We start from the raw sequence: 17,220 nt of genomic DNA on the forward strand, positions 1-17,220 counted from the left end.
TGTCTGTGTCTTCAGCAGAGACATCTGCGAAGCACCACAGATCACCAGAGAAGAAGCAGACAGACGCTCCGCTAGGTACCGAAGGCAAAATCCAATACAACCCGACTTCCGAGTTGACGATGACTATATAAGTCCCGCCTACTAGAAGCAGAGTATTCTGGGGCAGGTAGTCCTAGATGAATTAGGCAGGCGCGATACCGCTTCAGATCCTGACAGATACTGTTCATGATTTTGATGGTGTCATCGTCGTTGATGTTGGTATAGTAGAGCAGGCAGTTGGTGCGGATGGTGGTCATGGGTGCGGAGGTCTCAGTGGTTGTCGGGGCGGTTGTGGCGTTGAAAATGTCGTGGATGTCTGTGATCTTGCTGTGGAAGAAGGTGGCCAGCGAGTCGCACAGGTCTTACGAGGGTGGGACGTCATTGGTGTTGGAGCTGGGGTTGGAGAGTTCCTTCACGATGTTGAAGAGCTCTTTGCTGTTGTGTGCGTTGCTGTCTAGACGGTCTTTGAAGGAGACCCTTTTGGCGGATCTGATGAGGTGATGGTGTCTGTGGGTGGCATTCTTGTGGGCGGCGTGGCTGTACGGTGTTCGTTCACGGAGCCAGATCTTTTCCAGCTTTCGGCAGGTTTGCTTGGAGGCCCAGAGGTCTTCAGTGAACCAGCTGGTTTTCTTGTTGGTATGATTGTTGGAGGGTTTCTTGATCGGGGCGAGGGTGTTGGCGCAGTCGTTGATCCACTGTCTGAGGTTGCGGGCGGCGGTGTCTGGATCGGTATTGGTCGGCAGGTGGGTTCTGGGCGAGGGTGGTGGTTAGCTGGTCTTTGGTGACTTTGCTCCAGCAGCGGTGAGGCATCTGTTGGGTGCGGTGGTGCGTGGTGGGTTTCTTGAAGGTGAAGTGGATGCAGCGGTGGTCGGTCCAGTGGAGTTCGGTGGTATGGTTGAAGGAGGCGTGGGGTCTTGCGGAGAAGATGGGGTCAAGCGTGTGACCGGCGGAGTGGGTGGGTGTTGTGACGAGTTGTCTGAGTCCGAGGTTGGCTAGGTTGTCGATCAGGGTGGTGGGATTGGTGTCATCATTTTTCTCAAGGTGGAAGTTCAGGTCCCCGAGGAGGATGTAGTCCATGGAGGCGAGGGCATGTGTGCTGACCAAGTCGGTGATGGAGTCGCTGAACTGTGGTCGGGGTCCGGGCAGTCTATAAATGAGGGTTCCTCTGAGGGTGGTGTTGGGGTCGGTGTGGATCTGGAAGTGCAGGTGTTTGGCGGTGCTGAGGGTGTCGTCAGTGTTGGTCGAGATTCTGAAAGTGTTCCTGTGGACGATGGCGATTCCTCCTCCCGCTCTGTTGGTGCGGTCCTTGCGGGTGATCTTGTAGCCTCCCAGGTCGGCTATAGCTATGCCGGGTACCGAGGCGGGGTTCAGCCAGGTCTCCGTCAGGAAAGTGACGTCTGGGGAGGTTGAGTCGAGTAGGTCCCAGAATTCAACTGCATGTTTTCGGGCGGAGTGGGTGTTGAGAAGGATGCATCTGAGGTGGTTGGGTTCTTTCCTGGTCGGCAGCATGGTGGGGCGAATGCTTGTGAAGCTGCAGTTCCAGCACCTGAAAGCTCCGTGGGTGCACTTTGGGCAGCCAGGAAGCAGGTGTGTGATCGTCTGTTGTTGAGTGCGTGGAGGGTTTTGGCATCGTAGCGGTGACGGGCATCGTGGTGTTCGTGGTGTCTAGGGGTCCTGGCGCTGGGCTGAGTCCAGGCACGGACGGGCACAGATGGGCTTGCCTTAGGTGCACCAGCAGCGCGCCTGCTGAGCGCGGCCACACAGCGGCAGCGTAGCGGCTTCCATATGAGGGGATGTGGGAGGGAGGAGCAGCTGGAAGGTGGGAGCGGGGTGGCAAATGGAATTGCAGGTGGGCGGGGCGCAGGGACGCAGCCGTGGGAAAAATGGGCGGGGGCCGTGGGAGAACTGGGCACAGGAAGGAAAAACAAGTTTAGGCAAGAAAGCAGGTACAGGCACAGAAGAATAAAAACAACTCTGGGCAAGAAAGCAAGTTAGGCACAGGGGAATAAAAACAAGTCTGGGCAAGAAAGTAAGTACAGGCACAGGGGAATAAAAACAGGTCTGGGCAAGAAAGCAAGTACAGGCACAGGGGAATAAAAACAAGTCTGGGCAAGAAAGCAAGTACAGGCACAGGGGAATAAAAACAAGTCTGGGCAAGAAGGCAAGTTAAGCACAGGGGAAAAACTACAAGATTAGGCAAAAACAATGCAGGCAGAGCCGTGCAGCAGCGTGGGGAGCGACCTGCCTGCGAGCAGGGTCATAGGTCACTATATATATATATATATATATATATATATATATATATATATACATATATATTCACTGAAAAAACATAGGTTTCAGGCCTTATATAGTTAGGAATTAGCATTTAAAAAACCTTTGAATTTCACTCAAAAAACTATAAGTTTTAGGGGTTTTATAGTTAGCTGGACATTTCACTCCTACAAAACCATTGAAATTGCTCCTATATAGTTGGTTGTACTAACTATATTTTGCGCACCTGTAAACCACTGCTGATGATGTCACATATTAGATCATTCATGACATGGTCAGTGACATCACTGATGACATCTCAAATGACATCACTGATGACATCACTGATGACATCATCCACGTGACAATCACATACACTAGTAAAATCTTTCATCACTCTTTGTAAAATACAGAGTATCATATTTGAATCCATTGTCACGGCAATATAAGTATCTAAAAACCCACTCAGTGATTCATAGATGTATACACACATCTAATCGCTTACCTGTAGATTCACTCATACAAGCTGTTAATGAACAATAGAACACTATCAAAAATACTTATACACCTATATCGACATTACATACCAGCACACATTCTATTCACATATGAAGTCATCCTACTCACTTATGCAAACAATAGATCATACTTACATATTTACTTAGCTACACTCACTCACCCAAACAACTGTTAGAACATGTAGTTTTAACTTCATATATCTACTGAATCAACTAATCACACATCTGTGAACAGTCACACCCCCCCCCCACCGAACCACACACACTGTCACTCTCCAATACAAATACTCAGTTAACTAATCAATAACTAATATAGACTTTCACATAGCTAGTAACCAACTGTAGAACCAGTTTACACAACAACTGACAAAGTGATACAGATATTCATACAGTTAAGTTACTATCCACTATATTTAGTGAGACACTATAAATTGGTCAAGTAAACAGTCAATTACACTGCTACTAAATCCTCCATCCAAATATTTATTTATATATATCCACTCATTCTTCAATGCAAATTGCTATATATATAATGCATATTTAAATAACGAAGCAAGCACATTCACTGGATGATGTCATCAGTGATGTCACTGACCATGTCATGAATGATCTAATATGTGACATCATCAGCAGTGGATTGCGGGTGCGCGAAATATAGTTAGTACAACTAACTATATAGGAGCAATTTCAATGGTTTTGTATCAGTGAAATGTCCAGCTAACTATAACACCCCTAAAACGTATAGTTTTTTGAGTGAATTTCAAAGGTTTTTTAAATGCTAATTCCTAACTATTCCTAACTATTCCTCTGGAACGATGGGGTCTTGCTCCACTGGTCAGGGGGTTTTCTCGCCTCCGAGACTGGACCCTGCAGACGCACACGGAACCCATGTGTGTGCTGGCCCGTTGCACCAGGGCTGTAACCTGCCATTGTGGTGCCTGGTGGGAGTGAAGGCGAGTGCGCACCCGGCTGTTCTCTGCTTTGTGACAGAGGACTGACGGCTGTGGGCAGAATCCTGAGTAGTAGTGGGGACCTGGAGATGGCCCACTGTGCCGTGAGGCAGGCGGTGTGTCAGGGGCTTTGAGTGGTGAACCAGGAAGATGAGTAATGAATACCAGCACTTCACCCAGTGAGCAATGAAGTGCCTCTACCCTGATTATTGACGAACACTTTCCACCCCTGCAGAACTTTAATTGACGATTGGCATGGTGTTGAATGTGATTTGGTGTGCACTTGGTGGATGGTACTTGAAAACAAGTTGAGACCCTGGCCTTTTTGCAGACCTACTGTGCATTGAGGGATTGCAGCTGTTGGTCAGCACAATAAGATAGACATTAAGAAACACAGCAGCCATTACCTGTGAGACCCCAAGCTATGTCGTAATTCTCACTGGAAATAAGTTTTGCGGCCGGATCAGAGGTGACACACGCGGGGAAGCCAAGACATACTTAGACGCGTGGGGGCGGTGTATGGATCGGCATTGGGTGATTGCCCACCTATCACAAAAAGGGGCAAGGATGGGGCCTCTTGTGCAGGGACATCTAACACCATTACTCAGGCCACCACCCCGAGCCACCCGCCACAGCACATCACGCACCAGACAACAGGAACAGATGAGGAAGACGGGGTAGTGATGCGGAGCCGACGAGGGCGGAGTTGCTGGCCGCCATACAGGGTTCCTGGAAGGTGCTGAAGGCTCGAATAGATACAGTTTCTATCGATGTAATCCTACTGTGGGCCTACCTCTGCAAAGTAGCAGATAAAGTCATGGTGGCGGAGGACGACATCCCGGGTCTCAAGGGAGAAGTCTCTACCCTGAAAAAGTAAGTAACACAGTTAACCTCCACTACGAAAGCTCTTGAACGGCGCTCCGAGGATGCCGAGGTGTGCGCCAGGCGCAGCAGCATTAACACGCTGGGTTTCCTGGAGAGAGTGGAGTGCAGATCGGCTGAGCAGTTGCTGGAACAGTGGATAGCAACCCAGCTGTGTCCCTCAGGCCTATCTGTTATGTTTTGCTATTGAGAGGGCAAACGGGGCACTGGTCCCCCCGCCGCTGACTTCTTCACAAAAATGTTGAACTATAGAGAAAGAGACTGCATCCTCAGGGCTGCTAGAAAGCAGCCAGACATCCAGTTTCAAAACAGCAAGATCTCCATATATCCTGACTATACCAAGCAGGTGCAGGAACAAAGAAATTGTTTCTAGGTGCAAAGAGGAAATTAAGAGACTTGAACCTGCAATACATGCTGCTATACCTTGCAAAACTAAAGATTATGGTGCAGGGCAAGGCCCTCTTCCTCATGAGTGCTGAGGAGGTCTGGGAATGGCTGGAGATTATTGTAAATGCACTTCCATAGTGAGAACCTCGGACCTGAACTAAGAAATGGGGCACTGTATCGCTCTGAGAGACTCGGCCCGGTGGGAGCAGAGGGACCTCCGGCTGTGGGTAACGGCCCTGAAAAAAGGATTACAGTTGGGAGCGATGGAATGCTCCAAATGAGTACAAATGTTGCGCCGGCCTTGGACGTCGAGGTTTGCGTCCTGACCTGGGGTGTTGCCAATCAGCAGACGTGGTCCTGGAAACCCTGCTCAGACAGGAGGGGGAGTTTTCTGAGGAGCAATACATTGGGAATTCAGAACGACCTTCAAACTGTAACATTTGTGAAGTCCCGCTGTCTAAACCTACACTGCCCACAGGCCCAGATCCACTTATAGAGCAGGTCCCTATTAGCATACAGAGGGGTGGGCTTAATAATAATGCTGTAGTGATGTATAGCGTTTTAGGACCCTGGAGTAATTTTACTGATTCATGCCCTTATACAGGTATAATTCACATTACCCTTATATAGGCATAAAAATCATACCCATATTTAGACATAATCCATCCAGTCCAAATACTGCATGGCTACTTCCACTAGTTCGAAAAAGCCACAACAGTTTCTTGGTAAACTCGGCTTCAGCAGTCAGGGACATCCCCTTTTTTTAATATTGATTTGTCCTAGAAATCATGGCATTTTCAAAGAACTACTGTTCTTTGGTGACGTTAATATGTCCAACCTTACGTCAATCCAGGCACCTTCAAGGTATAAATATGCCTACACTTGACCTAGCAAACACACAGTGGTTTGGAGCAGTCCGACTATCTACTTGCTTGACGCATCTCGCTACAGCAAGTACCTGACACACTGATAGAGAGGCTGCCTTTCTCTCGCTGAGAATCCAGCTTCAGTGTTTCCAAGCTCCCCTTGCGGGGTGTTGGGAATTCGAGTCCGGAGACAGAGATACCAGACCTCCTTCATTCTAAACCAAGGTACGGAGCTGACTAGACCCTAAGAGAAATCTTAGATAGATTATTGGCAAAGAAACTAAACACATACTTACTTCTTCCCTCGTACTAGACTACGGTTAGCTACATCGGGGTAGGCGTATTCTAGAAACACCAGTTGAGTACTTTTAGTCTTTGTTATTTATGTATGTATTTTATGGCTTAGAAACCATACCATGCTTTTACAGTATTATTTCATAATACTCTTCTTGCTGTACGCATTATGGAGAAGTGTGGATCAATGGTTAGAGCGGCAGACCCCGATGCAGAGGTCTAGCCCGGGACGAGGGTTCAATTCCCGCCTCGGCAGGTCTTGGGCTTAATTTCCGCGGACCTGATAATTCTCACTTCGGTACATATTCTAATCATGGGTCCCACTCTGCAACTCCGGGCAATAGCTTGCTTAATCTCCACAATGGCCCCAACAACACTAGGATGCCTGGCTTCACCTTGGGGGTTCCCTGGAGTGGGCACTTCACAGGGAAAAGCCAGGAAGGGTTCCACAGCGGTATGTGTACAAGCACCTGAGATACCCCTTCGGGGGTCGATGCGGTGCGCTATACAAATACTACTACATTTACATTTACATTTTACATTATACTTTACAGCCAGTATTATGATTGTAGCAGTTCATTTCTTCTGCATGAGAAAGAAGACTGTTCAGTAAATACTTTTATTGAAAACGCCAGTCTCTCTATTTCTCTGCACCTCTGGTGAAACGAAGCATGCACAATTGACGGAGTAAAATATCTATCTATTGTGTCCACGATTCTGAAGATCAGTTTATTCTTGGGGAAACAAAGTTGTCATGTTTATGCGGTTGTCAGAAACTAATCCCTTCTTGTGTATTCAAGAAAGTTTCTAGTGACCTCTGAGCTAGCTAGCACCCACAATTAAGTCTAATATAATTGATAGAGACCTAGTCGACTTAAGTTCTGCGTCACATCTAAAGGATATATTATTCCAATGCGCAGAGCCTATTGGGAATATAGGTACTACACTACAGTAGTACTGGTAATATGTTTATCTTATCATAAGGCAATATCGCCTGCTTGGCCCAAGTTGTTGGGGTTCGGGTTTGTGAGTCTAGAATTCGACATTTTGGGAGGCTTGTGAGTTTTATAGCCCCAGTTGGGAGCTATAGTGGGATGTGTGTGACCTGGAACAATATAGGGGTTGGCATTTTGGATGATAACTGTTGTTCAACAAAAGTCCATGGGTGGGAGGTAGGGAGTTGTTGTTCTTCACAAGTTCTTAGACTTGGTTGTTTCAAAGCTGTACATACTGGTGGCTTACACATGGGTGGTCAGGGCTTAGGATTAGAAGTAATGTCGAGATCAATTGGCGATGGGGGCTGAGTATAGGTTTCTGACCTGGAATGTCTGGGGGCTGGGTACGTGTCCCAAAAGACACAGGGTTTTAACTTTTTTCAAGCTCCATCACATAACAATTGCTTGCCTTCAGGAAACACACCTGGATGACAATGGCGCTGATAGAACAGCCAAGAAGTGGTGAGGCCAGATTCATAATTCCTCCTTTTCTACATACGCAAGTGGCACCATTATATGGGTGGCATCTAGAATTCAATTTACACCAATGTATAGTGAATCTGATGTGAATGGGCGTAATGTTATTGAGTGAGGTTTGCTAGATGGCAGGGAAATTGTTATCCTAAATGTATATGCACTAAACACTGATGGTCCAGTGTACCTTCAGGTCATTCAGGAACTCTTGTCTAATGAATTAGACGTCCCATACATATGGATGGGAGAGTTCAATTGAATCCTAAACTCGGACCTTGATAGACATCCCTCAAGGCAGGAACAAAACCGCAGAATGTCTCAGATGCTTTGGAAGGTCATGCTGGACCTGGACCCATGATATGTGGAGGGAGACCCACCCTACACTGCCGCTCTTCACATGCCATTTACACACCCATGGAACGCAAAGTAGACTGGGCATAGTTCTGGTGTGCTGGCCTTTCTGGACGTGGAGGTTACCCACTTGGTGCGCTTCCTGTCTGACCATTCCCCAGTACGATGTTTGTTTAGGTGGGGATCGCCTATATTAGGCCCGAGGCAATGGTGATTTCTGCCCAATCTACTTGAGGACAAAGTGTGGGCAACTACAATATCTAAGTCAGTAACAGACTATTTGTCAGCAAATTTGGGGGTTTCATAGGAAGGGCTACTGAGTGGGAGGAATAAAAGGCTGTGGGGTGTGGTGGCAGCTGCTTGGAGAGCTGGATAGAGAGGAGAAAGTGTTAACCGACATACAGGCGGGGAACCTGACAGACATAGATTTAGGAGTGAAGGAAAGGACACAGCGAGAGCGAGTTGCCGGCATCTGGGACAGGCTGGACAAGTACACTTTGACGAGTTACCACCAACGACTATATGCTGAGGGTGACAAATAAGGTTGTCTATTGGCAGGGATACTCCGTAGAGAGCAAGCTCTTCCATCTATTACCACACTTAGGGATGAGGGAGAAAACCTAGTGCACACCAGGGCTGGTATCCTATTTCAGCACCACCTACAGAAGTAATACACTGCTGACCTGGTGTGACAGCCGAGGGGTATGTTTCCGTTGTTGAAGGGTTGGCACTCCAACAGCTGTTACCCACTATGGTAGAGGAACTGGACTCTATAATCTCAGCTGAAGAAGTTCAGGAAGCACTACGATCTATGCCTGGAATTAAGGCACCAGGGGATGATGGGTTTCCAGTAGCTTCTTTACATGCCTATTCTAGTCAGCTTGTTCAACCCTTGCTGAAAGTCTACGAAGAGGCTTTTGAAGCAGGGGTATTGGCCCCATCTATGCGACAAAGGGAAATTGTTATGCTTCTCAAGCAGGGGGAACGACCAAGGACCCATCATTATACCGCCACCTGACGATGATAAATTCAGTCGTAAAAAATGTTGTGCAGAGCCCTGGCTGATAGATTGCCCCCTACATGGTGCATCTGGTTCACAAAGACCAGTGTGGTTTCATACCAACACATAACACAGGTATGAATTTTAAGAGGCTAGCACATGTTTTGAAAGAAGTACTGCATAGGAGAGATGGTCTGGCCCTGGTCTCCATAGACTTGGCAGAAGGTATTCGATTCTGTGGATTGGGGGTACCTCTTGGAGGTGCTTAGGGTGGCTGGTTTTGGCCCACGGTTCAGAAGATGGGTACTGATCTTGTATATAGTGCCCTTTGCCAGAGTCCGGGTGGGGCACAGTAGGTTGCGCGAGTGGCTTCTTGGGAGGAAGACGCGCCAGGTCTGTCCACTTTCTCCACTGCTGTCTGCACTAGAATTAGAGCCCTGGCAATATGGGTGCATGGAGACTTGGGTCACTGGGGCATCAAAGTCAAAAAGACCTCCCACATCATAACATTGTTCACCAGCAACTGACGGGAATCGAACCCAGATTACAGAAGAGGAGTTGAGTCCTTGGGACATCTATCTCTGTCGGTATTCCCAGACGGACATAATTCAGGTCAAGTGGGACATATACCTCTAAGTTAGCCGTGTTACAACTATTGATCAGTTTAGCTGGAAGTGCAACCCAGGTGTACAGAAGAAGTGGAACGCATTTGACGTTCACGGCCAGAAAGGAATGCATGATTGTTCATCCACTGTAGATGGTGGAGAAGCGGTTGATTCCCTTAGTGACTATATAAACTTTGTTTTTTACTTTGTCAATATGAGCGGACCAGTTGTTCAGAAGCTAGCAGCCCAGTGGCACATCCGTTTCACCTGAGGACGCGTGCAATGAATTGCAGACATGTTCAAGGCACTCTCAGCGAGTTTCTGAAGAAGAACCACTCGGCGTTACGGTTGGCACTATATATCGACATATTGGCCCACATGAATCTTCTCCTATTACGCCATTAGTTGGCAGAGGAATCTAGAGCAAAAGCATTTGAGAAAAAGTCCCTTAACTTCAGATTTAAACATTTTCTTGTGGTACCAAGGAACGTTTTTAAGGAGAGGTAAAGTTTGGGGTCGAAAAAGAATTGCCCATTTGTATCACTAGGTCTAAAAAAGGAACAAAGTCTAGTATTCGAAGATGAAACGCCCATAAGGATTATGCTTGTCTTACTCTGTATAAGCACAAGCACATACTTGTATATGCACAAATTACAGAGAGGCACAAAAGCCCTGCAGGGGATATTTACCATCCGTGCCCTTTCTCTATAGTGTACACTCAACGCTCCTGCAGTTCGATTCAGCACGAGGCCAGAGTCTCTGAAGTTGGGCAAGGATGAGCTCTGGGGCATGGGAATGGTAGGAACCACAGTTAATCTGTCTTCTGATTTTTACAGCCAGGAGACTATGTATGCCCAAATACACCCACACATTGCGGTAGCCATTTGGGAACAGGCACCACCCTCCTAGTTGTTGGACTCAGGTAAGGAGTCCTCCCTCTTGGCGCGCCAGGTGCTCACTTCCGGAGCGCGGTGGAGGGGAGGGTATATACAGGGGCGGATTGGCAAGGCGGGCATTCGGGAATGGGCCGAAGGGCCGGTGCCTCAGTGCCCTCTGTGGGCCGTTTTTTTCTCACCTGTCCCAGTCCACAGAGAGTGGACTAGGAAAGGGGAGAAAAAAAAACGGCCCACAGAGTGCACGGAGACAGACAGAGAAAATTAAAGCAGCCTCGCTGTGCGGCCGGACAGTGATTGTCAGCTGTGGCCTCTCCTTCACCCCTGCCCTGCCAAGCAATCAAGCTGAGGCTGGGCTGGGGAGGGGTGATTGTTTGCAAGAATCGGCCTCCCTGGGGGCCAGGTGTTTCTCAGGCCTTTGAGCCATTTTCACCTCGGCCCCCTGAGGCCCATGCAGCCCAGAAACGGTGTTAGTCTTAGCACCTCGCCCACAGCCCTTCACATTCAGGGCATAGTGGACGAGGAAGAATGGGTCTTGCTGTGGGGGCCTGGTGATGTTTGGAATTTTTTTATTTTATTTATTTATTAATGCGATTTTATATAGCGCGGACTTTACCCGAAGGTGTCAGAGCGCTTCACACAAGGAACAGCAATAATACATGAGGAGAAAAATTACAAGTGGACAAATTACAAAAGCAAATGTTAAGTTACATGAATCAAAAGTGACAATAGTGAGCAACCAAATACATGAGGTAGCAATCGGTACATTACAGGTGGAAAAAGTGATATGTGTGCAGGTTACAAAAGCGTACAAAGTACAAGTAGAGGTATAATACTGCAAAAAATGGCGGACACTCCAGCACACGAACAAACGTTACGTAGGCAATGGTGGCACTTGTGCAAGTATCTTAAGCAAACAAAAGTGAGAGGTAGCATACAGTGTGATACCAGAGAAAAGTGACGTGTGCAAGTTACAAAAGGGTACCATACACAGGTACAAGGGTAATACTACAGTAAATGGTAAACACTCAAACTGCCAGAACACACTGGGAAGGCACTTACCATGCACCAGCTTCACCTCAGCCTCCCCCCTGGCTACCTGGCTACCTTGGATGACCCAGAAAGCTGTGTTTTGTGCTCCCCTGCCCTGGAGGGCTGATTAATTTACTAATTGCAGGGGCCTTACCTGTTCATGTGCTCCTGAGCTGAAGGTCTGGGGAGGGCTAAGTAGGTTAGTAATAGCAGGGGCTTTGCTGCTTTTCAGGTGCTCCTGTGCTGGAGGGCTGGAATACTTTTGTGACAGAAAGGGGCCTTGCTATTTTTTTAGTTGCTCAGCATGTAGGCCATTGGCACCTTTGCTCTGTGTCCTGTGCAAGAACAATATCCTCCCACTTTCATTCCTTGTCTGTGGAAATAGTGTTTCATGAAAGGGCACGCCCCTTGAATGTGGGCCACACCCCTTAAATATGGGCCACGCCTCTTGAATGTGGGCCACTTTTTTTCGTCAGTGCCCGGGCCAAATTGTGATCCCAATCCGACCCTGGGTATATATACCCCCCCCCCTCCAACTTCCTGGCGTCTTCTGTTGCGCCAGCCACAACAAATGTTGTCTTGTGTATTTATTTATTCATCATGCTCAGACGGTGGGTGGAGATATTGCCAATAATGGCACTAACCCACATTCACAAGTACACATAGGTACACAGCAGTATAAACATGCAAACATACACATTTTACCACACACATTCATCTCTACGCATACCACCTTCTTGGCTAGTATCACTGACACTCTTTAACCTCCAGGGCCTTGTCATGACCCTGCTCTTTGCCCATTTTCAACTAAGCTGTGATTCACGTGCACCTAAAGTCAACACGGATTGTCTTGTCTGACTCAACTTTGTTTGGATGAAACGACGAGATGGCCCTGTCAGACGTGGAACATGTGATCTGCAAATTACAGAGAGTTCTTTGCAATGCCACCAGCTGAGCTACATGACTTGGATTCGCCACTGTGACCTACAAGTTACAAAACTGATGCGTGCAACAGGCACATTAACCTGCTGTGCTGTTTCTTTCCTTGATAGGCCCTGAAGGGGGAGTACAAAGATGACCGCAGCTTTGTAGTTGCATCACAGCTAGTAGAGGGCGGAGATAAAGATGAGCACCAGCTGGGCTGACGTTTCCAGATCAAAGTCGATTTAGTTGTGAAGGGGACAAGGAGCCTTCAGGCGACAGCAGCACAGCAGGCGGCTTAGAGCCACAGCACAGAAGACCAGGGTGTGTTGACAGGGATTTGACGGGGTGTTGGAGGGGGGAAGGAGTACTGTTTCCTTGATGAACAGCAGCCCCAGTCTTGAGACAGGGCGGTTCGAGGTTTGATCTACAGAAGGGGACAACCGGAAGAGACGTATTGGAGGGTAAATGGGCAATCGAGCTAAAACTCTTCAACTATCCCATCTGCAGGCAAACAGCTGCATCCTAGAGAGACCTGGATGCCGGGTGGCCGCACTGCTAGTGATAACAGATTTTTACCCCTTTTCTTACTATGTCAGTGTCCCCTTGCTCTGTTGGTGCATGCATTTCTTTTTTGCCTCCAATTCTTGCCTTTCATACATACCACTTTCCAGGCCCCACAGCAGCTCTTTAAATTTACCCTCTGGGACTGGTACCTTTGCGACATGCCTAGTTAAAATTGGAGATAGGATACAGAGGGGCAGATTTATGAGGCCGTTGCGCCTCTTTGCGCCGCAATTGCGTCACTTTATTTGACGCAACTGCGGCGCAAACAATGCACCCTATTTACAACGTGACGCTTCTAGGAGATGCATCACGTTGTAAAGCACTGTGCCATAAGTCGGCGTTCCTGAGCAGGGGGGGGGGGGGGGGGTTCCTGCGCAGGAACGCCTCCTGAAAGTGGCTGAGTGAAATCTATGAGATTTCACTCAGTCACTTTCAGGGCAATGCTGCGTCAAAACCCTGCGCCTGCTTGAAGCAGGCGTAGGTCTTGACGCAGCATTGTGCATATGTTGTACCCCCGAGCCTTGCTGGAGCTGCGTCGCGCTTGCGACGCAACTCCAGCAATGCGCCACATTTCCGGCACAGATGCGTCACGCATCTGTGCCGTTTTTGCACCATGGTGCGCCACATTATAAATGCGGCGCACCATGGGTGGCGGAGCTGTGGCGCACTGTGGTGCACGTTAACTGGCGCATCCCTGGGGATGCGCCAGTTAACATAAATCTGCCCCAGAGTGTCTCACGGGTGTAGCTGGCATTGGTGCAGCAGGTGCAGTGGCACCGGGGACCAGAACGCTTTTGCAGTTATATACACTGGTGTAATGAAAATTGAGGGGGCTTCCCTTCACGATACGAAGAGTGGCCCCCTCCGAGCTCAATCAGGAGCTCTCTGGCCAGACTGCAGTGCCGAGTGGACCCCCTAGAGCTTGGGGCCCCCGCACTGCGCCCCTGGTTATTTATAGCGGGAACGTGACCGAAGGTATTGGAGCACTTTCATGATCACCAGAATGGCAGGATGTTGAGCTGATTTTGAGGGCCCTGGGCAAGACACTTAACAGGGCCCTAGTGCGCAACAAATTTGATTTATATTACCCATTGGCTGCTAATTCGAATCTGCATGCTGGCAAAACAATACTAAATTATATGTTAAACTTTAACAGGGTCACACAAAAATTGTTGATATAGGTCTTCCCTGAGACCCCAAAAAATATTAAAATGACACAGTGTACTGAGACAGTCAATTGCAGCACTAGGAAAGAGACAGTGGTTTAGGGAACAACTAGAAAGTTCATTTACCAGGGAACGTGTGGGGCAATTGCCCACTTTGCCAAGCCTTAAGACGTCTCTGACGGAGTCTGGCCCCAGTTCCCCAAAGTCGGCAACTATTTAGGTACCCCAACAGCAGTCACAGCGGTGAGTGTCCTTGCTTGTAAAGGGGCCCATGACATCATCGCTATTGGGATGGCTACCGTGCCCTTCAGGCCTGTTCCTCCAAGACCCCCTTGAAGAAAGCTGGCCCCACGTCCCCCACATTCCTCACGGTATGCAGAACTTACAAAAACAATACCTTTGGCTCTTGTCGAAGATATGTAAAACGTGAAAGTACCAAAGCGAAAGAATGAAATGTGCGCGTTTTTGTTATTTTATTAAGAGATCAACATACATTCGAAGAAGGGAATACCAAAATAACAAGAGTTAACGTGAATATGGTCTCTGCACTTTTGTGCATGCCTGTTTTTCCATACGTCAGCATATTTCGGTCACACCTACTTGCTTTGACAATGCTTACTTAGGTGAAAATTTACGTGTCCAGCAACAGAGAAAAATGCATTCCATTTAAAACATTGCAATCTACTACTGTGCGTGTGTTTCCCACATATGCAATTCGCGTTCCCACTGAACCCCCCACAGGACATGAATTTTGCTGCGGTCCAATCATCACCTACGTCATCTACTAAGATTCCAACAACCTAGGCAATTGTCTGCAGGTGCGAAACCGATCGGCACCCATGAATATCAGCAAGTCTTTGGTTTTTGACCCAAAATTTGACATTTGTGGCTCAGATTACTATTTTTCTCAGCTATTTATTACATTTGTGTGCAAAAGGTTTGTGAATAATGCTTAGTTTTTTCCGCAGTCACACTGATGCTGAGACCTTTTTGCTTTGCGACTTTATTTTGCAGTTTATGGTGCAGAACATCAAAAATGTTCTACAAAAGAAATGCTTTGCAAAAAAAAAAATTCCTTACTTTTGTTCAATACCATACTGCACAGATAAACTTATTGAGAAAGCCTGGTTGTGTTGGATTAGAATCAAGGGGCCTTATTTATGAAGGCCTTGCATCAGTTTTGCGCCGCCGGTGCGTCACTTTTTGTGACGCACCAGCGGTGTAAAAATGCGCCTCATTGCGCCATATTTAAAAAATGACGCATCTAGGTAGATGTGTCACTTTTTAAACCCCTGCGCCACATTATACCTGCGTCAGGTATAATGTATGCAGAGGGGGCGTTCCACCGCAAAAAGCCTCGTAATAGTGACGCAGTGAAATCTATGAGATTTCACTGCGTCACTTTTAGGACGCTGTTGCGTCAAAATCTTGCGCCTGCCTCACAGCAGGCGTAAGACTGACGCAAGCCCTTTCACATGGGGCTTTCCCCATATGAAAGGGATGCATTGCTGGAGTTGCGTCACTTTTGTGACACACTCCAGCAATGCGTCACTTTTGCGCTTACAGATACGTCAGAAATACTGACGTATCTGTAACTCCTTGCGACATGATGCGTCATACATTAAATATGACGCATCAGGAATGTCGCAAGGAGTGTGCAGTGAAAAGTGACGCATCGCTGTTCTCACGCAACGATGCGTCACTTTTCATAAATGAGGCCCCTGGTATACTTGCTGTGACCTAAATAGAATTTTACAATGCGTAGAAAAACTTTGAACGAGCCAAAAGGTAAACTTCAAAACTTTGCAACTTTATGAAGGGTTAAAATCGGGCACTTTCTCCTACTTTGGCAGCAAAAAAAAAGTTTGCAAATCCTCATGATATCATTCTTATTCAAAGGGACACCTCTATCGGCACTGCTTATCGCTTTGTGCATATTTTTCAAATAACATCGCCTTGAATCTGTGAATAAGGCTGAGATGCTCCCTGCCTAGTGCTTATAAAAACAAGATGACATTTTTGGAAGTATTCCATGTTTTTGTTCAGGGCCGGACTGGGAAACACGGATCACTGACAGAATTTCGACCTCAAAAATATCGACCTACAGAAATATCGAATCAACAATATCGAAGGCAAGAATATCGACATCCTTTCTACAACATGGTAAGTACAAAAATATCGAAAAAATAATATAGATGTAAAAAATATCGATGTCAAAAATATCGATTTTTTTCTTTTAATATATAAATGTAAAATAAAGTATATAACACTAATTAATTAAATTTACATATTTAAAAGTATCTAATAATGTATTAAACAAATAAATAATACATATATATTAACACCTTGGCTGCTAGAGATATTATTCCCCGGTGCTGGACCACAATAGAAACGGTGTGGTCATGACGAGCTGAGCTCGTCATGAGCACCGAACGGGTTAATAATACATTAATGAAATATATACAGTAAATATATAATATATATGTACTGAACAATAAGTATTAATAATTATTTTACTAATTTATAAAATAATTAAATATATTCTAAATTACTAATACATTTACAAACATAAAAAAATAACATAAATAAAATGTAACTAATATACAAAATAAAATAAACTTTTAATTTTTTTACAATTAATTATATAAAACGTTGGATAGCGTAAGGGTAAAAATAACTATTCCCCCTCCAGAGAGTACAACAGTAGGGAAAGCGTTGGATAGCGTACAGGTAAAAATTACTATTCCCACTCCAGAGAGTGCAACAGTAGGGAAAGCATTGGATAGCGTAGGGGTAAAAATTACTATTCCAACTCCAGAGAGTGCCACAGTAGGGAAAGCGTTGGATAGCGTAGGAGTAAAAATTACTATTCCCACTTCAGAGAGTGCAACAGTAGGGAAAGCGTTGGATAGCGTACGGGTAAAAATTACTATTCCCACTCCAGAGAGTGCAACAGTAGGGAAAGCGTTGGATAGTGTAGGGGTAAAAATTAATATTCCCACTCCAGAGAGTGCAACAGTAGGGAAA

This window comes from Lissotriton vulgaris, chromosome 8 (genome assembly GCF_964263255.1).
Source record: "Lissotriton vulgaris chromosome 8, aLisVul1.2, whole genome shotgun sequence".
NCBI classification, from domain to species: domain Eukaryota; kingdom Metazoa; phylum Chordata; class Amphibia; order Caudata; family Salamandridae; genus Lissotriton; species Lissotriton vulgaris.